Genomic DNA, 26,338 nt, shown 5'->3' on the forward strand with positions numbered 1-26,338 from the left:
GATCACCCAGGGGATGCTCTACCAGCAGGGCAATGCAAGATGTCACACAGCTTGCATTGTATCTGAGAGGTTCGAAGGGCACTAGGATGATTTTACCATACTCTCTTGAGCACCAAACTCCCTGGGTTTAAACCCAGCCTGGATATAATCATAGTTCCAGAAGCAGCCGCAAACATTTATTCACGAAGGCACTGACTGTCTTGTCCTGCAGTAGGATAAATATGTTAACAGTTACTGTCTGTCTCGTCTTAATTTGGTCTGTGTATGTGTCAACACATACACTGAACACACCTTCTTCCCCCACACATATTTATCAGTTTCCTCCACCTCTGACCAAATCTTCCTTCCTCCTTCCTGTGACCATATTCTCCTCCACGTCTCTCTTTCTATCTCCATCTCCCCTCTTCCATTCCCACCTATCCCTCTTTCCACTGCACCTTCCACCTACCTAGTGCACCTCCCACTCCTCTCATCTCTCTGTCCATTTCCTCTTCCCCCTCTCTCTTTCCATCCCATCCTCTGTCCATCTCAACCCTCACCAGCTACACTCATGGGCATGTGCAGTACAGTTCAATAAACACCCACAACACGCTTGTCATGCAGGGCAGACACCGCATCAGGGGCATGAATATCATTTACTTGCCCCTCTCACACATAGTACCACGGAGAGCAGGTAGATAAAGCAGACCAATAGTACTCCAACACACCACACTTATCATCCAAGACAGCCTACATGTCTGGGCCCTGCAAAACAGGCAGGCCAATACGGTTCCAGCACAACATGCCTGTCGTGCAGAGCAGCCTATACGCTACAACCTGTAAAAGACATGTTTTTGCCCGTGTCTCTGCTCCTGTTGCAGCTAGCCTCGTTGGGCCTGATGTTTCTGCACCAAATTTGGTTGAAATCGATCAAGGCTGGGCCTTTTTTCACATGATATCTTGTGAACCATGGATGAAGGGTATCAGACGGATGCCATATTCCTTGACTTGCGGAAAGAGTTTGACTCGGTGCGCCACTGCAGACTCCTAACTAAGGTACGAGCTTATGGGATTGGTTCCCAAATATGTGAGTGGCTCGAAGACTTCTTAAGTAATAGAACCCAGTACGTTGTCCTCGATAGTGAGTGTTCATCGGAGGTGAGGATATCATGTGGAGTGCCCCAGGGAAGTGTGGTAGGTCCGCAGTTGTTTTCTATCTACATAAATGATCTTTTGGATAGGGTGGATAGCAATGTGCGGCTGTTTGCTGATGATGCTCTGGTGTACGGGAAGGAGTTCTTGACTGACTGTAGGAGGATACCAGATGACTTGGACAGGATTTGTAACTGGTGTAAAGAATGGCAGCTAACTCTAAATATAGATAAATGTAAATTAATGCAGATGAATAGGAAGAAGAACCCCGTAACGTTTGAATACTCCATTAGTAGTGTAGCACTTCACACAGTCACGTCGATTAAATATCTGGGCGTAACATTGCAGAGCGATATGAAGTGGGACAAACATGTAATGGCAGTTGTGGGGAAGGCGGATAGTCGTCTTCGGTTCATTGGTAGAATTTTGGGAAGATGTGGTTCATCTGTAAAGGAGACCGCTTATAAAACACTAATACGACATATTCTTGAGTACTGCTCGAGCGTTTGGGATCCCTATCAGGTTGGATTGAGGGAGGACATAGAAGCATTTCAGAGGCGAGCTGCTAGATTTGTTACTGGTAGGTTTGATCATCACGCGAATGTTACGGAAATGCTTGAGGAACTCGGGTGGGAGTCTCTAGAGGAAAGGAGGCGTTCTTTTCGTGAATCGCTACTGAGGAAATTTAGAGAACCAGCATTTGAGGCTGACTGCAGTACAGTTTTACTGCCGCCAACTTATATTTCGCGGAAAGACCATAAAGATAAGAGAGATTAGGGCTCGTACAGAGGCATATAGGCAGTCATTTTTCCCTCGTTCTGTTTGGGAGTGTAACAGGGAGAGAAGATGCTAGTTGTGGTACGAGGTACCCTCCGCCACGCACCGTATGGTGGATTGCGGAGTATGTATGTAGATGCAGATGTAGGAGACTTGTAAGGACGTGGGCCTACCTCCGTGCGCCGTCGGTGCAGCGGAAGTGCAGAGTGAGAGCGTTGGCAGCCTTGCAGCTGAGTGTGGCGGCGCGCTGCTTGACGACGAAGGCGGGGGCGGGCTCGGACAGGAAGTAGGGAGTGCCTGCGTCGGCGCCGTCACCGCCGCCCCCGGGGGCGGAGCCGCCGCCCGCCAGCCCGACACCCGGCGCCGGCAGCAGCAGCAGCCCGCCGCCGTCGCGCTCGTCGTCTTCCAGACCGTCGTCCAGGTCATCTTCGTCATCGTCGTCGTCCTCGTCGATGTGGTGCTCGTCGGGTCCGGAGGCGGAGGAGGCCCCCGCCGCGCCGGCCGCCGCCGCTGCCGCCAGCACCCCGGCCGTGGCCGCCGCCTCCACGGCTGGGGGACTCGCCGCGACGGCACCGCCCACCGCCGCCGCCGCAGCTGCCGCGCCCTCCGGTTCTGCGGACACACGTAACACGGCTCCGTAAGATTCCTTCGAAGCGCTCGGATTAGAACATTTGTAAGACAAGAATGTAGCCTTCCAACCCTACTGTTCACAATCTGCAGGGTGCTAATGGTGGACAAACTGCAAGGAACCGGCTCTTAGATAGGGTAAGGAGCAGAAGACGCGAATGAATTCGAAAGTAGTTCTATGTACTGACTTGGCAGAAAATCCTAAGAAATTTTGGTCTTATGTCAACGCGGTAGGTGGATCATAACAAAATGTCCAGACACTCTGTGACCAAAAGGGTACTGAAACAGAGGATGACAGGCTAAAGGCCGAAATACTAAATGCCTTTTTCCAAAGCTGTTTCAAAGAGGAAGATTGCATTGTAGTTCCTTCTCTAGATTGTCGCACAGATGACAAAATGGTAGATATCGAATAAATGACAGAAAGATAGAAAAACAATTAAAATCGCTCAAAAGATTAAAAGCCGCTGGACTTGATGGGATACCAGTTCGATTTTACACAGAGTACGCGAAGGAACTTGCCCCCCCCCCCCTTTCTTGCAGCGGTGTACCGTAGGTCTCTAGAAGAGCGTAGCGTTCCAAAGGATTGGAAAAGGGCACAGGTCTTCCCCGTTTTCAAGAAGGGACGTCGAACAGATGTGCAGAACTATAGACCCATACCTCTAACGTCGATCAATTGTAGAATTTTGGAACACGTATTATGTTCGAGTATAATGACTTTTCTGGAGACTAGAAATCTACTCTGTAGGAATCAGCATGGGTTTCGAAAAAGACGATCGTGTGAAACCCAGCTCACGTTATTCGTCCACGAGACTCAGAGGGCCATAGACACGGGTTCCCGGGTAGATGCCGTGTTTCTTGACTTCCGCAAGGCGTTCGATACAGTTCCTCACAGTCGTTTAGTGAACAAAGTAAGAGCATATGGACTATCAGAACAGCTGTGTGATTGGATTGAAGAGTTCCTAGATAACAGAACGCAGCATGTCATTCTCAATGGAGAGAAGTCTTCCGAAGTAAGAGTGATTTCAGGTGTGCCGCAGGGGACTGTCGTAGGACCGTTGCTATTCACAACATACATAAATGACCTTGTGGATAACATCGGAAGTTCACTGAGGCTTTTTGCGGATGATGCTGTGGTATATCGAGAGGTTGTAACAATGGAAAATTGTACTGAAATGCAGGAGTATCTGCAACGAATTGACGCATGGTGCAGGGAATGGCAACTGAATCTCAATGTAGACAAGTGTAACGTGCTGCGAATACATAGAAAGAAGGATCCTTTATCATTTAGCTACAATATAGCGGGTCAGCAACTGGAAGCAGTTAATTCCATAAATTATCATGGAGTAGGGATTAGGAGTGATTTAAAATGGAATGACCATACAAAATTAATCGTCGGTAAAGCAGATGCCAGGCTGAGATTCATTGGAAGAATCCTAAGGAAATGCAATCCGAAAACAAAGGAAGTAGGTTACAGTACGCTTGTTCGCCCACTGCTTGAATATTGCTCACCAGTGTCGGATCCGTACCAGATGGGGTTGATAGAAGATATAGAGAAGATCCAACGGAGAGCAGCGCGCTTCGTTACAGGATCATTTAGTAATCGCGAAAGCTTTACGAAGATTATAGATAAACTCCAGTGGAAGGCTCTGCAGGGGAGACACTCAGTAGCTCGGTACGGGCTTTTGTTGAAGTGTCGATAACGTACCTTCACCGAAGAGTCAAGCAGTATATTGCTCCCTCCTACGTATATCTCGCGAAGAGACCATGAGGATAAAGTCAGAGAGATTAGACCCGACACAGAGGCATACCGACAATCCTTCTTTCCACGAATAATACGAGACTGGAATAGAAGGGAGAACCGATAGAGGTACTCTAAGTACCCTCCGTCACACACCGTCAGGTGGCTTGAGGAGGATGGATGTAGATGTAGAAGAGGTGTGCGAACCTATGGTCGCAAATGCATATCGTATTTATTGATTTATCATAGGTATACAGTACAATCCCGTGCACGACATGCTGCGACGAAATCACCACTAGACATGGTGTTCGAAGTGTCCGCCACGGCTCTCTACAGCAAACGCCTAACAGCGAACGAGAATTCTCTTTGGTGTAAACGCTAGGTGCACGGTGTAGTGCCTCGAGCACAATACACACGCTATACGCTGGTTGTTGGGCGAACCAATGAAGCGAGGGCACTGGGTTAGGTGTCATGAATAGAATGCACTCGGTTTGTCGCTGTACGCAGCTCTTTTCTTTTTTTTTTTTTTTTTTTTTTTTTGAGCGCCGAAGTATCTGTTCTTGTTTCCTGAAAGTGTGATTTTCGTGGTGTTGGAGCGGAAACCCCACAAAATACTTACACTGAACGCCTGATTTTGTAATAAAACTGTCCTCTCTGATGATGACCTTGGCATGTTACAGGATTGGGTGGTGGTGGTGGTTAGTGTTTAACGTCCCGTCGACAACGGGGTCATTAGAGACGGAGCGCAAGCTCGGGTTAGGGAAGGTTTGGGAAGGAAATCGGCCGTGCCCTTTCAAGGGAACCATCCCGGCATTTGCCTGAAACGATTTAGGGAAATCACGGAAAACCTAAATCAGGATGGCCGGAGACGGGATTGAACCGTCGTCCTCCCGAATGCGAGTCCAGTGTGCTAACCACTGCGCCACCTCGCTCGGTCTACAGGATTGGGACCGCTGCGGTTGGCTCATGAGACATCGTTGGTGGGCAGCAACAACGCTATCTTCCCTATCACTAATACGTCCCTACACCCTCGCATGAACTGCCGCTGTTAGCATGTTAGTCCCGCCAGCAGCCCTGTCTCCCATCCAGACCGTCGTAGAGCTTTTTTTTCCAAGAGCTTGCCATGGCGTTCATTTCCCTCTGGCCTAGACCGTTAACCTTCAAGGAGTTTTGCCTACTGTATCCCAGATGGTCTACATTAATGGGTGAGCGCACTTACATGTATAGAAAACATTGTACACCCGCATCCTGTGATTTCCTGATATAAATGCTAATCCTTCCGCAGAGGTAACAATAGAACCTTTTTTGGGAAGGGGGGCGGTTACCATGAAAGCGCAGGGGCACCACTTCTAAAAAAAAATAAAGGAAGGTGATAAAACAAAATATATAATAAGCAGCTGCGGCAATATGTCGCACTGCACTGTAATATACAGAAACTAAATTGACATTGTACAGTTTACCGATATGAATCCCGGAACCTCAGGGTTCTGTGCTCAAACCGATAGTTCTTGCATACCATCGTGCTTTTTAGGTTTGATCCTCCTGAAAGTGGTACGTCGTTGCATTCCTCAAACCTGTGATCTGACTTTGACCAGCTATTCCTACAGAGATGTACAGTTCATGTGGCTCTGAACCACGATGCAATCCGACATTTTCCACATTAATAAAGCGTTGTCAAAAGTGAAAGAAATGATTCATGACAAATATAATCTTCAGACAGAATATCTCAGATAATTAACGTTAATTATTTCTTTGGCTTACAAATTAGATGCAGGTACTCCATAGTTCAATATAGCCGGACGCTGTGGCCGAGCGGTTCTAGGCGCTTCAGTCCGGAACCGCGCTGCTGCTACGGTCGCAGGTTCGAATCCTGCCTCGGGCATGGATGTGTGTGATGTCCTTAGGTTAGTTAGGTTTAAGTAGTTCTAAGTGTAGGGGACTGATGACCTCAGATGTTAAGTCCCACAGTGCTTAGAGCACTTGAACTTTCATATAGATCAGGCTTTTTTAAACCTGTTTTTTGAATCTACAAATGGATCCGTCACATATAGAAGCGACGATTTGGTTGGTTCTATTTTCGGTGAAACGTTTTAACGGAGCAAAAACAAAAACTCTCTAGAAATGAGGCAATGGATTTTTCTCCGAATTTTTATAGTCAAACGACGAGCGAATGGGGAATGGACACATGGGGTATGAAACTGAACAGCGTGAGGTGTAGTTTTGCAAAAAGTTGTTTAATTTCTTGAACGTGATTGAGGAGTTAGGGAAATTCTGATTAGTGATTTTTGGGGAAACTGAAATATATTACGAACATCTTCTGCTAACTATGTAATTGAAGCGTCAAAAATATCAAATCACGGCATGAATTGAAACTTCTCTGCTTTCTCTGGTTAATAATAGATTACTGATTTATATTAAAATATAGTGTATTTCATGCTTTCCAAGCAAAAGTTGAAAGCAAGACATTGAAAAAGAAAAGGTCAGGCGTTTCGTGAAATGTCTAAAAGTAAGAAAATAAGTTACAGAAATGTTTGAAGCGTCTCTGAACGATGTTCGAAATCGCTTAAGGAAAATTAGGTTGCGATTTAGAATCTAATGTTTAGTGTTTAGCCGGCCGGGGTGGCCGAGCGGTTCTAGGCGCTCCAGTCTGGAACCGGGCGACCGCTGCGGTCGCAGGTTCGAATCCTGCCTCGGGCATTGATGTGTGTGATGTCCTTAGTTAGATTTAAGTAGTTCTAAGTTCTAGGGGACTGATGACCTTAGAAATTAAGTCCCCTAGTGCTCAGAGCCATTTGAACCACTTTTTCAGTGTTTAATTGGAATTTTGGAGAGTACTAGATGATATTTGTCTGGTGGAATTTCACTCAATGTTTAGCGCACTGGACTCGCATTCGGGAGGACGTCGGTTCAATCCCGTGTTGTAAGTAGGCTGTTTATGTTTTCTTTATGTAAGTAGGCTGTTTAGGTTCTTATACTGGTAACGCCGCCGCCACGTAGCGCTCTCTGTATGAAAATGAAATCACTGACTGTGCTGTGAGCAGTCTGTGGCTAGTTTGCATTGTTGTCTGCCATTGTAGAGGGGCAGCTGGATGCGAACAGCGCGTAGCGTTGCGGCAGTTGGAGGTGAGCCGCCAGCAGTGGTGGATGTGGGGAGAGAGATGGCGGAGGTTTGTAATTTGTCATGAACTGCTATATTTATATATGATGATATCAAGGTAAATACATTGTTTGTTCTCTATTAATATCTTTCATTTGCTAACTATCCCTATCAGTAGTTAGTGCCTTCCATAGTTTGAATCTTTTATTTAGCTGGCAGTAGTGGCACTCGCTGTATTGCAGTAGCTTGAGCAGCGATGATTTTTGTGAGGTAAGTGATTTGTGAAAAGTATAGTTTAATGTTAGTCAGGGCCATTCTTTTGTAGGGAATTTTGAAAGTCAGATTGCGTTGCGCTAAAAAATATTGTGTGTCAGGTTAAGCACAGTCATGTATAATTGTTCTAAGGGGACGTTTCATATGTCGACCCTTAGCCTAGGATACCTCACTGGAATCTTCTGATTTTTTCTTGTAGTTTGTGTATTTAGTGTAGCTTTTGTTTATTGCTAGCGCGTAATTGTAGAGAGAATCCCCTTTGTAGTTGTAGCCTTTCGTTGTTGTACAGTAAAACAGTTGTGGCATGCATATAGATTTGCACCAAGTTTTTCGCAGCTACGCTTGCAATTAACTAGATATTATTTTCAGTGCTATGTTAATGTGTTCTCCTATTTTTGCACTTCAAATTGTGCTTTTCTGTGTTATCGTGTGAAATATTGTGACAATTATGGCGTGTGAAAAACGTAACACTAGGCTCCAAAGTAAATTGAGAAATGATAGTGACGACGAGCGTAGCTTGCCAGCACCACTGGGTAATGAATTAACTAATGTTCAAAGTAGTAATTTGGTAATTGCGCATAGGGAAATGGAGCGGGCGGCAAACAATGGTGTAGACAGTGAAACAGGTAGTGAACTGGGAAGCGTTATCGATCGATTGGTCGGCAACAGCTCGCCTCAGGAATCGGGAATGACAGAACACAATATTGCAAATACTGCAGACTCAGGTTTTGGGTTCTCACCGTTTTCTCAAATGAGTCAAGACACATTTTCCGCTTGTCAAAATGTGAATGTTGCCGGTGCAAATTCACTGCCGAAAAGCACTGAGGAACATGTTTCAGACACCAGTGCATTGTTATTACAATTAATGCAACAAATGGGACAAAAGCTTGAAAAGTTAGACACAATGGAACAAAATCAGAGACAAACACAGCAAAAGTTAGACACAGTGGAACAAAATCTTCAAAAGTTAGACACAATGGAACAACACCAGAGACAAACACAGCAACAGTTAGACGCAATGGGACAAAATCTTCAAAAGTTAGACACCACACTTGAACAAACACGTGAAGATTTAACTAGTGAGTTACATAACATTGAATCGAAATGTCAAAAAGTCTGTAATGACATAAAAACACAAATTTGTGAGCATTTTCAACCCATTTTTTCGCGGCATGAAAATGTATTACAGAATCACGAAGCAGCCATAAAAGAACTGCAAACCATTGTTCATGAAAATCACAACACCTTGCAAGCTAAAATTGACTCAGTTGCATCTACCGATTCGGTTACGCAACTTGCAAAAACTCAAGAAAACTTAAAGGACACAGTAGATACGATTTCAACACAAATGGACACTCTGAAACTTGGTTCAGAAAAACACTCTGAGGAAATGTGTTCACTATCGGAGAAAGTAGCCGAACTTTCGGATAAGGTCACTAACTTATCTACAAAGGTAGATGATGATCTGAATGACACAAGACCTGTAGCCTTCACTGACACAGAAGAGTATGAACAAATTAGAAAATTCAAACAGAATCAAAATCAAATCAATACACAGTACAAAAGAGAAATCCGAGAAGTACAAGATCAGCTGACACAGGTAATACAAGAATTACGTATTTCAGAGGATACTCGCGCCCCAATACGGGAAGAGGGACACAGAAATACGGAACAGCCACAAAATAATAACACAGGGCATTTCGGAAGTTATGAAAGAAATTGGGAATCTGCACGGAATTTTGAGATGGAACGGCCGACACGACCTAACAGTGACCGATATGCGACTCGCCGACATGATGATTTTGACTATAAGCTGTTCATTACTACACGTAAATTCAAAACATTTAAGAATTCTGGCAACGACATTCATCCACAAGCATGGCTTCATCAATTCTCGCATTGTTTTCCTCCCAACTGGTCGTTAGAACACAGATTAGAATTTATGTGTGGCTACTTGGAGAATGAACCAGCTGTAAGAATGCGATCGGTAATTCACGACTGCCACAGTGAAGGAGAGTTTTACCATGCCTTCCTCTCAGCATATTGGTCTCAAGCCACACAAGATCGAGTAAAACATAGCATCATAATGATGAAACGTTTCGAACAATCTGAATTTTCCAGTCTTGTGAAATATTTTGAAGACATGTTGCATAAGAATCAGTATCTTTCAAACCCATACAGCCCCTCAGAACTCATCCGCATTTGCTTACTCAAATTGCCTGAACATTTACGACATATTATTTTAGCAGGACGTTGCAAAGACGACATTGAAGCATTTCAGGGACTGTTACAAGAACTGGAAATTGACACGGACAATCGCGGAACGCAGGAGCACAACAATTACAGATCACATCCGACGCAATTCCGCGATGAAAGAAATAATAACTGGACACGACAAGGCTATTCTCACAACACATATCGTGACCAAAACAGACACCACCCATATGACAACCACTGGCAGAGCAATAATAGTTACAGAGAAAGATCGCATTTCCGTAGTAAAGAATATGACAGAGATTACCTTAGAAACAGACAATATGGGAACAAAAGCAATTATGATCAAGGGAGACAGAATAACTTCAGACGCTACAGTTCAGCGCGCAGTTACGATTCCGGGAGAAATTCGCCACCACATGACCGACAGACAAGAAACTATGGAATCTACCGACATGACGACAGACGATATGATCGTAACGACAGACCTGAATTGCATCAGAACTGGCGGGATTCAAACAGAGCAGGGCCTTCTCGTCACGGTGAATTTGTAGAAGTTAGGTCTCCAAACCCCAATAACGACGCGCGCCAACTAAGAAACAGACAATGACTCGCACCGCAGGCATACACGTGCGCCGGCTGGCTCCGAGAAAAATAACATTATATCTGGTACTGCTAATGAGATTTTAATGCAACATTTTGGTTTACTTGAAAATACATTCTGGGTTTAAAGTACTTTCTGTGAGATACCAGACGACAGAGTGATTAGTTTATGGGACAGCTACACGATTTATATCACGACGTTACTAATGTGTGACAATTTACATTGTTGCTTTTGCGGAGTATCTGTTTTATATCTGCACAGTTTTTCTGTATTATTCTGGAAAGTAAAACATGTTTTAATAGTAACTTTTGTGGTATAGCAACAATGAGACAGCCTTTTTCGTGGCACAACAATACGTTACTGTACAGTACTTTCTTCATCACGCCAATAAGCATAATAACTATGATATCTATACGCAAAGCATTTCACTTTTGTTTATCATGAGGTAAGTACATTGACTTCTGCAGAACTTAGCTTTCGGAGGACGATAACTACGACACTTCCACAGAGATTATGTTACAAGACGCACAGTTTAGCGCTACAGTACACGTATTTGAGTGATTAATTTTATACTTAAAACATTTATTTTTAAAGATTTTTGAATTACAAAGAAAGTTTTTCGTGATATATTTCATTCCATTGGTGTAATCTGTAACACCTGACGGTATAATTACATTAATCCTCAGGGGGGTATACACCTACGTTGTGTACCATGTGTGTGGCAACCACAAGGAACCCTAGCTAATATGGTATTTGCTTATACAACTTTACACATCGGTACCATATTTCTCTAACACACAAATTACACAGCTGTCTGATTATTTACCTGAGAGAGACAAGCATTTATTTTACTACATCAGTGACAGACGTTTACGTAATTACACCGTTGGATAACTTCACACTTACAAAATTGTATGTTGTTTGTACTTTGTGAACTGTTCATATATTTTCGGAACCATTGTGATACTATGAGAGCTTTGAATGATGTATTTGGTATGGATTCATGATTTTTAAAGTACGTTTGAGGCTGATGACACTTTTGACATGAGCAGAGAATTTTTTTTTAATTATTGGAGGAAGCTACGACGATTTTGAGATTTGACTGAGGTGTTATGATGTTATTTTTACGACGACGATGTGTATTATGCTGTTGAGGTATGTTTATGATCAATAAGCTGATGCTATATGAGGAATTTGGTTATTATATGTATTTATTATGATGAAATATTGAAGTGCCATCGCAAGATTGACGTGTCGACGAATATATATATGTGTAATAAGGTAAGGAGTAATGAATAGTGATTAGGGACTCTGACTTATGGAAAAGGATGTTGGAAACCAAGAATCATACTTTAGAATTATGAAATGTGTGTACATGTGTGAATCATGTGTGAATGTGTCACAATGCCACTGAAAATTTTTTTTTGGACACTGTTATATTCATAGGATTTTGTTTCTACAGATTTGCAACGCTAATTCTTGACCTGTGAAATATTTTTATGTGAGACTGTCACTGTAGCGGAAACTGTTGTCGTAAATATTTCCATAAGAAAGTTAAGTGACCACCTGCACGTAATGCGTTGTGGGCACGCAGCTGTGTCTAACACCTGGAGAACAAGCCATTAGGGTGTGCCTTTCCGGAAGCACAGGTAGAAAAAAAAAAAAAAGAAAAAAGGCAGGCCTTTATCCTCACCATTAACATTCCTTTAGAGAAAATATTGCAAATGCGACACCCTCATTACTTCCATTAACCTTGCTATTGACATTCCTTTGTAGAAAGCATCGCAAATATTACACACTCATTACCTGAAAACATATGATTACTCGTACTTTGTGCTAATTACTGAAATGCTCATGAATTGATGGGAAATATTCGTACATCTGCACACCTGATTATGACAAGTGTCTTTCTATGAGAGTTGAGAGCTACTGACTTACGAAATGCCACATGACTATTGAATGATATTTTTATGCTTTGGTTTGCGTAATTGCTTATTTCATTTGACATCTGTTTTCCAGCTGTGTTGCAGCATTGCTTTTATAAAATGAAATGCCTTTGCTAATGTGAACACTTTCTGTCAACAGATCTATTAAATAATTATTTTATGATCCACATTCTTTAAAAAAGGAGCACTTGGAAAGGAAAGAACAATAAGAAGGAACTAGTAACAGTAACACATAATTTTCTTTTCAAGTACATGGTAATATTTTTTTTACAATAAGTTGTTGTGGTGCACCACTTTAATTACTTAGACATTAAGATGTGATTATACATTTCCCTTATCTGCATTGTTATCTTTAGTGTACTATTTTTTCTGCTAGATATAAGCTGCTATTTGCCAGGCATAGTGCTACTAAATTTCACTTTGTATTACTCTGCTAAGCCAATTTTACTACTCATTTATTTTTCATGTTGCTGCACATTGGCTCATATTAGTTGTAATTTTGCATTTTTTCTGTTAATTTAGATTTACTGTAGCTTGCTTTGCAATTTTCCATTTTTTTCATTGCTGTTTATAATAATTGTTTTACGTGCTGCTGCATTGCCTCGTCCCTTAGTTTAGCATCTGAGCTCAGTAGATTTAAGTTAGCTTAAGAGGGGGTAGACTATATGAGAAACTGACTATGGAGAATAGGTAAAGAATGCATTGCGAAGTTATATAAAAAGGATTTGGGCCCAAATGAGTATTGTACAATCAGAAATAATTATTTTGAAAGAAATATGAACAGAATACAGAAAGCAGGCTTAGATAGGACTTTTTGGAAATAAATAATGAGGTAAGACATATGTGAAATAAATACAGAAAGCATGCTTGGATAAGATTTTTTTGGTGGAAGCAAAGGTTGAAGTAAGACGAAAGATCTATGGAATGAAGTTTTGGGATGGACTGCAGTACCAAATGTTACACTGAAAACGAACCCTGTCCTTTCCTTTTGTGTTATCCCACTATGTGTTTGTGTACCCTTGTGTATTTGTTTTCTTCCTGTCTCTGTGTAGTTTCATAGAATTTTTTTCTTCTTTTAATATTAAGCTACATTCACTATGATGAGGAATACTGTTATCCTCGAATATAATTGGCATTAATAATATGTTATTTACTTTGTAAAGATGTTTAGACATTATTTATTCTGTTCTGATTTAATGCTCATGTGTGAAATTAATGTTTCGAAAACTATTCTCATTATTTTATATATTCACTTATGTCATAATTCCTGTAACACTGATGTATATGCTTATTTCTATTCTTTTGTAAAGCCCCTATTACTACAAATGTTATCTGTACTATTATGTTCTTAAATGATGTATTTTGTACCTTTGTAATTGTATTTTCATATTGTAAATTTATAATTGTATAGACACTAGTTCTTCAAATTAAGTTACATTTCACTGCACACGTTTCTGTTGGTCATAGTATATGGACAATATGTGAGAAGAAGGGACTGTTAGTGTTTGCACGTGTGTTAATAATTCAGCAAGGGACTGGATAACAGCATTGTTGGTTCTAAGGACAATTCAAAAACTTTGTGAGTGCACAAGTGGTGGTTTATGGACTTGCTATATTATCCACAAGGCTCTTCAATGGTGATTGTGCACCTGCACAGTCACTACAGATGGCTGCTGGCTATCTCTACAAGGACTACAGTGGGTCTGCATCTTTGATGACCCACCAGTACCATTATTTCTACAAGGACTACAGTGGGTCTGCATCTTTGATGACCCACCAACGCCATTATTTCTACAAGGTCTGCAGTGGGTCTGCACCTCTGGTGGCCCACCAATACCATACTCTCTACCAGGACTACAGTGGGTCTGCTCTGTGATGACCTACCTACCAATATTCTTCCAAACTACGACTGACTCTGCTGTGGGTTTGCTCTGTTGTGGCCCATTATCTGTCAGCATGTCAAGAGTCAGCACTGTCTTTCCGTTGGAAGGACAACACTACTTCTTCAAGACTGCATGGATGTCCACTACTTCCGTGTGCATTTTCTTTTACAGCTCAGACTTTGAGAAAAACACTGCAATTTTACTGTGACGAATGATGAGGACTGTCTTTATGGACTGTGGGAAATTTTTAGCTTTTGACCAACATTGTATCTATAAGTGTGTGCATTTGATTTCTTTGTTATTGTAATTGTGAAAAATTTTTGTCAAATCTGTATTGGCCAGTGCCCAACACCATTTGTAAAAATTTTTTGTGGGGAGCATGGGGGCTATGTAAGTAGGCTGTTTATGTTTTCTTTATGTAAGTAGGCTGTTTAGGTTCTTATATTGGTAACGCCGCCGCCACGTAGCGCTCTCTGTATGAAAATGAAATCACTGGCTGTGCTGTGAGCAGTCTGTGGCTAGTTTGCATTGTTGTCTGCCATTGTAGAGGGGCAGCGGCAGTTGGAGGTGAGCCGCCAGCAGTGGTGGATGTGGGGAGAGAGATGGCGGAGGTTTGTAATTTGTCATGAACTGCTATATTTATATATGATGATATCAAGGTAAATACATTGTTTGTTCTCTATTTATATCTTTCATTTGCTAACTATCCCTATCAGTAGTTAGTGCCTTCCATAGTTTGAATCTTTTATTTAGCTGGCAGTAGTGGCACTCGCTGTATTGCAGTAGCTTGAGCAGCGAAGATTTTTGTGAGGTAAGTGATTTGTGAAAAGTATAGTTTAATGTTAGTCAGGGCCATTCTTTTGTAGGGAATTTTGAAAGTCAGATTGCGTTGCGCTAAAAAATATTGTGTGTCAGGTTAAGCACAGTCTTGTATAATTGTTCAAAGGGGACGTTTCAGTGTCTGGCCATCCTGTTTCAGGTTTTCCTATATCGCTTGAAGCAAATGCCAGGATGGTTCCTTTGAAAGGCCACAGCCGACTTCATTCCCTAATCCGATGAGACCGATGACCTCGCCGTTTGGTCTCTTCCACCAGATCAAACAACCAACCTATAGGCTTCTCTGCTGCTGTAAATGATTTCGAGCATCAAACGTTTCTCTGATCTATTCTATTTTTTACATTTGACAAAAAATTTGACCGTTTATTTTAATGTCTTTTTTTGTTTTTTAAATTCTGGCTTTTCCAAGTCGAGCTCGTGATCTGTCATAGCTGGGCTAAACATCAACAGGCCGCTGAACTCCTGCCTTTCTCTGTGTCGTTCCTCTCCGCGTGTGTACCGTCGAGTATTTGCGCTAGCAGCCGGAGCTCTCAGAGGAGGCGCGGAACAAGCCGGGATGTGTGTGTGTGTGTGTGTGTGTGTGTGTGTGTGTGTGTGTGTGCAGCCGCGCATTCCCAGCGCCGCGGGCTGTTGGGCCGGCCGCAAGTGGTCGCTGTAATTCCGCGACACGGCGCCAGATGACGCGTTCATAAATATTTAGCAGCAGCAGCAGCAGCAGGAGTAACAGCCACGGACAGTGCGGCCGTGACGCCACGCCGCGTATTTACATGTGGGCCTCGCGCAGAAGCCGGCCGGCCCGGACAGAGCTGGTAGCTGGCTGGCTGGCTGACCGGCGCGGTGCCCGCAAAGCATCCGCCGTACGCTCGCCGCTATCTGCGGCCGCATCTCAAACAGCGCTGCCAGTCGCCGGCCGCGTCAGCGCACACACAGCCACTGTCTGCTCACACGTAATGGAGCGTGGCGACGAGAACACCATCTAAATATCACTCCTACGCCGGACTCCCGATGTGTATGACCACATCATTCTACCTGCGATACAATTACTTCCGATATGCTACAATAGGACGTTGTCTTTTTCACCTGAATATTTGTACTGTTCAACCATTTCAATATCTGATGACTAACTGAAAACCTCAGCTGCCGACAGGTGCTGTTGACATACCTCGATGTGGACAGCTGAAAATGTGTGCCCCGACCGGGACTCGAACCCGGGATCTACTGCTTACATGGCAGACGCTCTATCCATCTGAGCCACCTAGGACACAAATGAATAACGCGACTGCAGGGACTTATCCCTTTGCACTCTTCCCGTGAGACTCACATTCCCAACTGTCCACAATTCTACATATATAATGTACCTTATAGACATTTGCCCATCCACTCATTACTCGCGCACGTTTTGGCGATTCCCGTAAGAATTTTGGCAACCTGTGCGCTTTCGCACAGCGAAGGTCAATGGCTGGGTAGCCTTTAACTGTATATATATGAAGATAGTAACTGTTCTCGGACGAACAGAATACTGTTGATGACCGTGCAGCTTTTTCTGTTCGTTCGAGAACAGTTACTGTCTTCATATATATAGTTAAAGGCTGCCCAGCCATTGACCTTCGTCTGTGCGAATGCGCACAGGTTGCCCAAACTCTTACGGGAATCGCCAAAGCGTGCGCGAGTAATGAGTGGATGGGCAAATGTCTATAAGGTACATTATGTATGTAGAATTGTGGGCAGTTGGGAACGTGAGTCTCACGGGAAGCGTGCAAGGGATAAGTCGCTGCAGTCGCGTTATTCATCTGTGTCCTCGGTGGCTCAGATGGATAGAGCGTCTGCCATATAAGCACGAGATCCCGGGTTCGAGTCCCGGTCGGCGCACACATTTTCAGCTGTCCACATCGAGGTATGTCAACAACACCTGTCGGCAGCTGAGGTTTTCAGTTAGTCGTCATTTATTCCAGGGAAAAGCTGCACGCTCATCAACAGTATTCTGTTCTTTCGAGAACAGTTACTGTCTTCATACATTTCAATACCAGTGGGTTGTGTGTGTCCAGTGATAGGCTCTACTGCATAAAGAAAATAATAATTTCAATGTGGTTCGGTTTACGCGTCAAATTTTGGTTTGATATAAATCAAGATATGAGTGAGTAGGACTTGCGCAACGAGGGATTCGTACAACCTTAATTATGTATACGGATAGTTCATCCATCCCAGGAATCGAGAATATCGACGATTTTTCCCGTTGTCGATATCGATACAAGCTAGGTATACGTCTTCCCATTTCTGAGGAAAAGAGGTCTTGACAGAAAGGTAGAGAGTCAGATGACAGATGACAAAAAAGTATTTTTTTAATGTGATATAATTACAGATTAATAACGTCCGGATTTTTCCTTTTGCCTATTCTGTGAAACTTTGCTTCTTGTGAAATACCATGATTCTAGGTCAACGGCAAGTACCATATCGGTTTTGGCGATTGTGTTTGACAGTATCAATATTTGTGACAAACGGCCGTATCTTTTGACTTCCTTGCGGTTCTAGGCGCTTCAGTCTGGAACCGCGCGACCGCTACGGTCGCAGGTTCGAATCCTGCCTCTGGCATGGATGAGTGTGATGTCCTTAGGTTAGTTAGGTTTGCCGTGCGGGATTAGCCGAGTGGTCTGAGGCGCTGCAGCCATGGACTGTGCGGCTGGTCCCGGCGGAGGTTCGAGTCCTCCCTCGGGCATGGGTGTGTGTGGTTGTCCTTAGGATAATTTAGGTTAAGTAGTGTGTAGGCTTAGGGACTGATGACCCATTGCAGTTAAGTCCCATAAGATTTCACACACATTTGATCAATTTGTTAGTTAGGTTTAACTAGTTCTAAGTTCTAGGACACTGATGACCTCAGAAGTTAAGTCCCATAGTGCTCATAGCCATTTGAACCTGTCGCAACGTCTCTACCGTAATTCCTTGGCATCACTTTAAAATTGTATCCATTGCTGTCATTTTGACTCTAGAAGTTCTGCCTTCTCCTTTGAGGAATCAAGGTCTCGATTTAGGTCACCCAATTCCATCTCACTGTCTGTGAGGCTTATTACCTTTTTCCGACAAAATCACACTCATGGGATGTGTTTGCAGATGATGCTGTCATTTGCGGTCTTGCAAAGTCATCAGATGACTGAAACAAATTGCAAAATTATTTATATAAGATATCTGCATGGTGGGAAAAGTGACCCTGAATAAAGAAAAGTATGAAGTTATTCACATGAGTTCGAAAAGAAACCCGCTAAATTTCGATTACGCGATAAGTCACACAAATCTTAAGGCTGTAAATTCAACTAAATACCTAGGGATTACAATTACAAATACCCTAAATTGGAACGTTCACATAGATAATGTTGTCGGTAGAGTAACCCAAAGACTGCGATTCATTGGCAGAACACAGAAGGTGCAACACGTCTACCAAAGAGAGTGCTTACACCACGATTGTCCGCCATATTCTGGAGTATTTCTGTGCGGTGTGGGATTCGCATCAAATGGGACTGACGGGTGACATCGAAAAAGTTCAAAGAAGGGCGGCTCGTTTCTTATTATCGCGAAATAGGAGAAATAGTGCCACAGACATGATATGTGGAGTGGCAATCATTAAATCAAAAGCGTTTTTCGTTGCGACGGGATCTTCTCATGAAATTTCAATCACCAGTTTTATCCTCAGATTGCGAAAACATTCTGTTGACACCCACCTACTTAGGGTGAAATGATCACCACGATAAAACAAGAGAAATCATGGCTCATACAGAAAAATTTAAGTGCTAGTTTTTCTCGCGCGCCCTTCGAGAGTGGAACGGTAGACAGCTTGGAGGTGGTTCATTGAACCCTCTGCCAGGCACTTTATTGTGAACAGCAGAGTAATCACGTAGATGTAGCTGTAGATGTAGATTAATAAGAGTGCTCAAGCAGATCAGTGTTATTCTTAGCATCTGCTTTAGAGGGCGTTTTCAGATTACAATATCATGATTTACAACAGCATTTTCTCATGCTTTACGCGGCAAAAATGTTTGTAAATACGAGCGTATTGCATAGGCGATATTAATAAATCTGTAATGCCTTTAAGTCTTTGCTCAATTTTTCTGTGACAAGAAATTTCACGACAGTCACCCGTAAAGAAGATTTACGGGGACCAGAAGCAGCCGCCACGTGATTTCCTCCCTCTGTGCGCAGGAATCAGTGGGAGTTATTTTACCGTGGAAAAGCCGGGCCCCGCTCACAGGTTATGTGGCGAACGGAATTTTAATTTTTGGGACGATATTATGTGAGCTAAATTTCCTCGGTTCACGAGAAATTAATGGAGGCTATTAGCAATTTTAATTTTACCACGGAAGTTAATGAGTTAATTTTAATTTAATTTGTTAATAAACCGGGGCGCGTAACATAATGCGTGGTAAAGGGTTTTACGTGGCCACGGCACGCACTCTCATTTGTTGCTATTATTTGCCTCATTACTTACGGCGGACACTTAATTGTTACCTGTGACGGTGACGCCGGGGCCTCTGCCGTTTTTATTAGTCTACTCCGCTGTATGAGCCCATCATCAGAACTACACTGAAGGTTGTCCGGAATGAGCGCTTGGTTTAAAAGCCGTGTGCCGGGCATTTTTATACAAAATTTACGGTGTATACAAGAAATTTTTTATGCAAATATATGTATGTGACTGCGCTTCAGGAAATTTCTTCGTTGCGTAATTTCACTGAGTTGTGTAAGTGTTTTGGTATGCACACGTGCAGTACAACTGGGAATTTTAATTCCGTATCGCTACGAAAGGAACAGAACTTTTAATATTCCTACCTAATAGTATTCAGACGTTCACTGATCACTTACTGCTTCAGTTAAATGGTTTCAAGAAATTTCACAGTTAATGCTGAAGGCCAGTGTTAAATAACGTTTGCATTTTACTGACAGTTAACAATAATGAACAGATTGGCGGAAGATTTTTCCGTAACCTAAAACAGGCAATGCTATCATCGAACAGAAAGTTGGTTTGAAAACTTGATGATTTAAATAATAAAACGCTGCATCATTTACGATTTCTTAGGAACAGCACAACACGTCTAGAAATTTTTTTTCATTATCGAGTGCAAATGTTTACATTCAAAACAGGTGATGTTTGCACGCGAGAAATAAAAATCTTCTGTTTTTTTATGTATTAAAGTAAGAGAATAGTATTTTTTTGTCCATCTCCTTACAGGAAGCGTGTTTCTTTCATCGCACAGAAAACCACATAAGGTCACTCACACTGTTTGTTTATATGAAATCAGCATATGGTACGAAGATATCACGACAGTATGTCTTCTTTAAGTGTTTGGATACTGTCAGAGCTGTTCCACTTTCTGAGGATTGCATTATTACACGAAGTTGTCGCTTATAACTTCTATCGTAACACAACTACTTAAATTATCGATTATACTTTATATTCTATTTATACCATTTTCGTTTCAAATATTGAGTAGAATATGTGAAGGAATGGACATATTTATGGATTTGCTATAGGTGTAATACACAGCAGAAAAATTTGAAGGAATTAATCGATTCACAATCCAATATGTCATTAAGAATCTTTCTCATTGTTTTTTTGTGGTGTACAAAAATTTCTAGCTCCTTCATTAGTTCCATTTTATGAGACTTCTGGAAGTGGTGGAGTATCTTACAATATTCTTCTATGTTTATTAATGGGTGTCCAATGTTTTTTTTGTGTGTGTATTGCTCTAGCTGATTTTGTAAATTGGTTATTTGTGTAACTGTTGAGGTCCCAGTCCTATGTACGAAGGCAAGTCAGTAAGTATCTGCAGCCAGATTTTATAATTCATTGCAGTTTTCGTCGAGATCATTTTTAAACGTAGTCACCGCGCCATGTCATATTACAACATAGCATGTCCATTGGGTATCAAATATTGTACCCTGCGTTGACCAGAATTTGGAAACAGTGTGAAACAAGACTCATCCGACGAAATTACTTCCTTCCCTTGCTTCATAGTCCAGGTTTTATGGCTTCGGCACCACGTTTCCCTGTCAAGGGCATTTGCATCACTGATGAGTGGATTTGGAATTTCACCTCGGCTTGCAGTTCGATGCTTATGGCGCTCCCTCCGTATTGTTTTGGTGCCGGCAGGGTTCGAGAGTGTGACATTCAGTTTTGCAGTGATTTTTCAGCTGTCATCCTCTTATTTATCGTAACAATCTTCAACGACCGCCTGTCATGATCACTCGACACACAATTTCGTCCGTGTTGTAACTTAGCGGGTGAAGTTTTTCTCCTTTCCCTGTATGTGTGGAAATCTTTGACACGGAGCCGTGAAATAACAAGCACTTTGACTGTTCTGTTTATGGACGCACCTACCATATCGGCACGTTCGAATGCACTGAGCTCTGACATAACGCACTCACAACTACGTAGAACACTTTTCTGATCAAGACTGGCACTTGCGACGTATTGAGGACATTGTTGAGATGCCGTTCGTGGTCAGATAAAACATTGTAATCTTCAGAGTTGACTAGCAGCTTTATTTATACTGAATCATACATTTCTCGCAGTACATCCATATTTTTGTCCAAACATTGTAACTGATTTCAACGGGAAAAAATCGCGTATTAGTACGACGTATCTAAACTGTGGTACACAGATAATTTCAGTGAGAGTGTTAGAAAGTTGTGGTAAGTTCCCATGGGACCAAACTGCTGAGGTCATTGGTCGCTAGGTTTACACTACTTAATGTAACTTAAACTAACTTAAGCTAAGGGCGAAAGACACACCTATGCCTGAGGGGGGACTCGAACATCCGACAGGAGGAGCCGCGCGAACCGTGCCAAGGCGCCTGAGACCGCGTAGCTACGCAGCGCGGCGAGGGTGATAGCGCCATTCATGGTTAAGACTTAGGACCCGCATGAGTACTGGAGACTGACTTCTTGCCTGGCGATGTGCTTACCCAAAACGAGCTCCTCTGACTTCGTCGTGGACAGAACGTTAAACCCAAATATTACACCTTTTTTCCCTTTTTTCACCTAAAATAAATTGCCTACCGCAAAACGCAACACCAAAAGTCGGCAGAAACAGTCTTACATCGCGCTGCTAGATGAAATGTCACTGTGCACGAAGGAGTTCCGAGAAGGACCGAGCAAAGCCGAGACGTGCTGGCACAGGCCGAGCCTCGGACTGGATGCGTAGAGCACATCGTGCACACGTGGCCGGCCCTGATACAGAGAGTCGTATTTCCTTGGCTCCGTTAACGAGTGGAACAGGAAAGGGCAGTGGCACGATGTACCCTCCACCATGCGCCGTATCTTCCGTATTGTTTGTAAAAGAAATGAAAAGCCTACAGCTGCCCTTATGATCTTATTTATTGAGTAGCTGCAAATTTCGGCGCTTACGTGCGCCATCTTGAGGCCTTAGTTGATGCTGAAGGAGTTATAGCGATCCATATATACGATGCATCGGAGGCCAACATAACTGGTTTACGCATACTATCTGTAACTGGACCTGACGGGATACGAATTCGATTCTACACAGAGTACGCGAAAGAACTTGCCCCCTTCTAACAGCTGTGTACCGGAACGGAAGGTTCAAAATGATTGGAAAAGAGCACAGGTAGCTCCAGTTTTCAAGAAGGGTCGTCGAGCAGATGCGCAAAACTATAGACCTATATCTCTGACGTCGATCTGTTGTAGAATTTTAGAACATGTTTTTTGCTCGCGTATCATGTCGTTTCTGGAAACCCAGAATCTACTCTGTAGGAATCAACATGGTTTCCCGAAACAGCGATCGTGTGAGAGCCAACTCGCTTTATTTGTTCATGAGACCCAGAAAATATTAGATACTGGCTCCCAGGTAGATGCCATTTTCCTTGACATCCGGATGGCGTTCGATACAGTTCCGCACTGTCGCCTGATAAACAAAGTAAGAGCCTACGGAATATCAGACCAGCTGTGTGGCTGGATTGAAGAGTTTTTAGCAAACAGTACACAGCATGTTGTTCTCAATGGAGAGACGTCTACAGACGTTAAAGTAACCTCTGGCGTGCCACAGGGGAGTGTTATGGGACCATTGATTTTCAATATATGTAAATGACCTAGTAGATAGTGTCGGAAGTTCCATGCGGCTTTACGCGGATGATGCTGTAGTATACAGAGAAGTTGCAGCATTAGAAAACTGCAGCGAAATGCAAGAAGATCTGCAGCGGATAGGCACTTGGTGCAGGGAGTGGCAACTGACCCTTAACATAGACAAATGTAATGTATTGCGAATACATAGAAAGAAGGATCTTTTATTGTATGATTATATGATAGCGGAACAAACACTGGTAGCAGTTACTACTGTAAAATATCTGGGAGTATGCGTACGGAACGATTTGAAGTGGAATGATCATATAAAATTAATTGTTGGTAAGGCGGATGCCAGGTTGAGATTCATTGGGAGAGTCCTTAGAAAATGTAGTCCATCAACAAAGTAGGTGGCTTACAAAACACTCGTTCGACTTATACTTGAGCATTGCTCATCAGTGTGGGATCCGTACCAGGTCGGGTTGACAGAGGAGATAGAGAAGATCCAAAGAAGAGCGGCGCGTTTCGTCACAGGGTTATTTGGTAAGCGTGATAGCGTTACGGAGATGTTTAGCAAAGTCAAGTGGCAGACTCTGCAAGAGAGGCGCGCTCGATAGCGGTGTAGCTTGCTGTCCAGGTTTCGAGAGAGTGCGTCTCTGGATGAGGTATCGAATATATTGCTCCCCCCTACTTATACTTCCCGAGGAGATCACGAATATAAAATTAGAGATTCGAGCGCGCACGGAGGCTTTCCGGCAGTCGTTCTTCCCGCGAACCATTCGCGACTGGAACAGGAAAGTGAGGTAATGACAGTGGCACATAAAGTGCCCTCCGCCACACACCGTTGGGTGGCTTGCGGAATATAACTGTAGATGTAGATATAGAACTGTGATGTCGCCTTTCCAACATCACAGTTACAGATAGTCTGCGTAAACCAGTTATGTAGGGCACTGATGCATCGTATATATGGATCATGATAACACATTCAGCATGAACTAAGGCCTGAAGATGGCGCATTGAAGAGTCGAAACTGGTAGCTACACAATACATAAGATCATAAGCGTCGCTGTAGGCGTTTAATTTTCTTACAATAGTGAACGGCCGTGGTCACCAAGACGCCCAGTCAAAGGGATGGACATACAAAAAGATCTGTATTGTTTGGTCCACGAAACGATTCATCCAATTTTGTGGGCGCACCTTATAGCCTGCCGTGGAGGATATTCCCACAGAAAGTTTATGTATAATGGAATAGTGCAGCCGAACTTCTGGCTGCCTCGACCGCAGAAAAGTTGCAGCCGTAGCGAGGACTCCTGTCAGGGCCACAGAGGTGTCACCAACCTGCAGCGAGCAGATCGTAGTATCCGGAATAATTTATTAGCGGGCCGGAGGCGCCCGGCGCGAGAGCGGTCGCAGCAGACGCGGGAGCGAAACGCACGGGCCGTGTCGCCGCGTGGGTAATTGATGATTCCTGCCGCCGCCGCCTCGCTCGCGCGGCGCTCTGCAACACCTCTTAACTCCCGGGACGAAGGTGCTCTTCCGATTCATCTTGCAACATTAATGGCGCAAGTGGGTGACAAGTTTCCGCCATATTTCGCAATCATCACTCTGGTGCCAGGCGCCTTGGGGGCACAACTAAAATGAGTACGGGGTCACACTGAAAGCCTGTAGCTGAGACAAAGGGACTAGCTTACTCCGATTAAATGTACGCGGCGCGCGGCATATGAATTAACATTGTTCCGATATACGGGCATGGAATATTGTGGACACTGCACAGGAAACCGGTTGCACTGAATCTTGTGTGTGTGTGTGTGTGTGTGTGTGTGTGTGTGTGTATGTGAGTGTGTGTGTATGTGCGTGTGTGTGCGTGTAATTAGTCTTCTGACTGGCTGAAGCGACCCGCCACGAACTCCGTTCCTGTGCGAACCTCTCGCCCTCCAAGTAGCACTTCCGCCTAACATCCTCAGTTATTTGTTGTGTATATTCCAATTAATGTCTTCTCCTTACACAATTTTTATCCTCTACAGTTCCCTCAAGTATCGTAGAAGTTACAACTTGATCTCTTAACACGCGTCCTATCGTCCTGACTCTTATTCTTGTCAATGTTTTGCCAGTACTATGCAGAACCTTCCTCATTTCTCATCTTAACTCCCCTCGTAATTTTCAACATCCTTCTGCAGCATCACATCTGAAACGCTTCGATTCTCTCCTTTTCCAGTTTCCCCACAGTCCATGAGTCACTACGTACAATGGTGTGGTCCAAACGCACATTCTCAGAAATTTAGTTTAAGGCCGTTTCTCGAACCTGTTATTATTTTGGCCAAGTGTGCTGTATTCGCTTGTGCTAGTCTGGTTTTTATGTCCTACTTGCTTCATCCGTCATAAGTTGTTTTGCTTTCAAGGCGGCAGTATTCCTTCGTTTTGTCTACTTCGTGGTCCAGAATACTTATGTCAAGTTTATGCCTCATCTCATTTCTCCTACTGTTCATTACTCCCATCTTTCTTCCTTTTACTCTCAGTCCATAGTGAGTGCTCATTAGACTGTTCATTCTACTCAACATATCCTGCAATTATTCCTCGTGTTGTGTTGGCAGAAGAGCCAACACCGTGTTACTAGTGGGGGCCGAAATGCACGCGTTTTAGCTCACGCAGGCTGGCATGAGGAGCGAATGACTCTACTGACGTGAGGTCTGGAACATGACAAGGAATTAGAATTCAGAAAGCGGACGTAATTAGTTGACACTTAACTTTAATCCATTAATGATGAACGTCGCTCTTGACGGTACGTGATTCACAATATTATCTGTTCAGAATAATAACTGAATATGGCACGTTGCTAGATCGTAGCAAATGACGTAGCTGAAGGCTATGCTAAACTGTCGTCTCTGCAAATGAGAGCGTATGTAGACAGTGAACCATCGCTAGCAAAGTCGGCTGTACAACTGGGGCGAGTGCTAGGGAGTCTCTAGACTAGACCTGCCGTGTGGCGGCGCTCGGTCTGCAATCACTGACAGTGACGACACGCGGGTCCGACGTATACTAACGGACCGCGGCCGATTTAAAGGCTACCACCTAGCAAGTGTGGTGTCTGGCGGTGACACCACACCTCACTTTCACAGAGGGTAGCAGTGTCATCAGCGAATCTTATCATTGATA

At 43.3% G+C, this 26,338-nt stretch overlaps 1 long non-coding RNA gene across 1 annotated transcript in view; it reads right to left on the reverse strand.

The window, feature by feature from the left end:
* Nucleotides 1-2,452: 2,452 nt before the first annotated feature.
* LOC124712046 overlaps nucleotides 2,453-26,338 on the reverse strand; it is a 146,140-nt gene continuing 122,254 nt past the window's right edge. Inside the window, exon 3 of the long non-coding RNA XR_007005571.1 lies at nucleotides 2,453-2,520. This is a non-coding gene — a long non-coding RNA (uncharacterized LOC124712046). The remainder of the gene's footprint in view (nucleotides 2,521-26,338) is intronic.

This window comes from Schistocerca piceifrons, chromosome 8 (assembly GCF_021461385.2).
Source record: "Schistocerca piceifrons isolate TAMUIC-IGC-003096 chromosome 8, iqSchPice1.1, whole genome shotgun sequence".
Lineage (NCBI taxonomy): Eukaryota > Metazoa > Arthropoda > Insecta > Orthoptera > Acrididae > Schistocerca > Schistocerca piceifrons.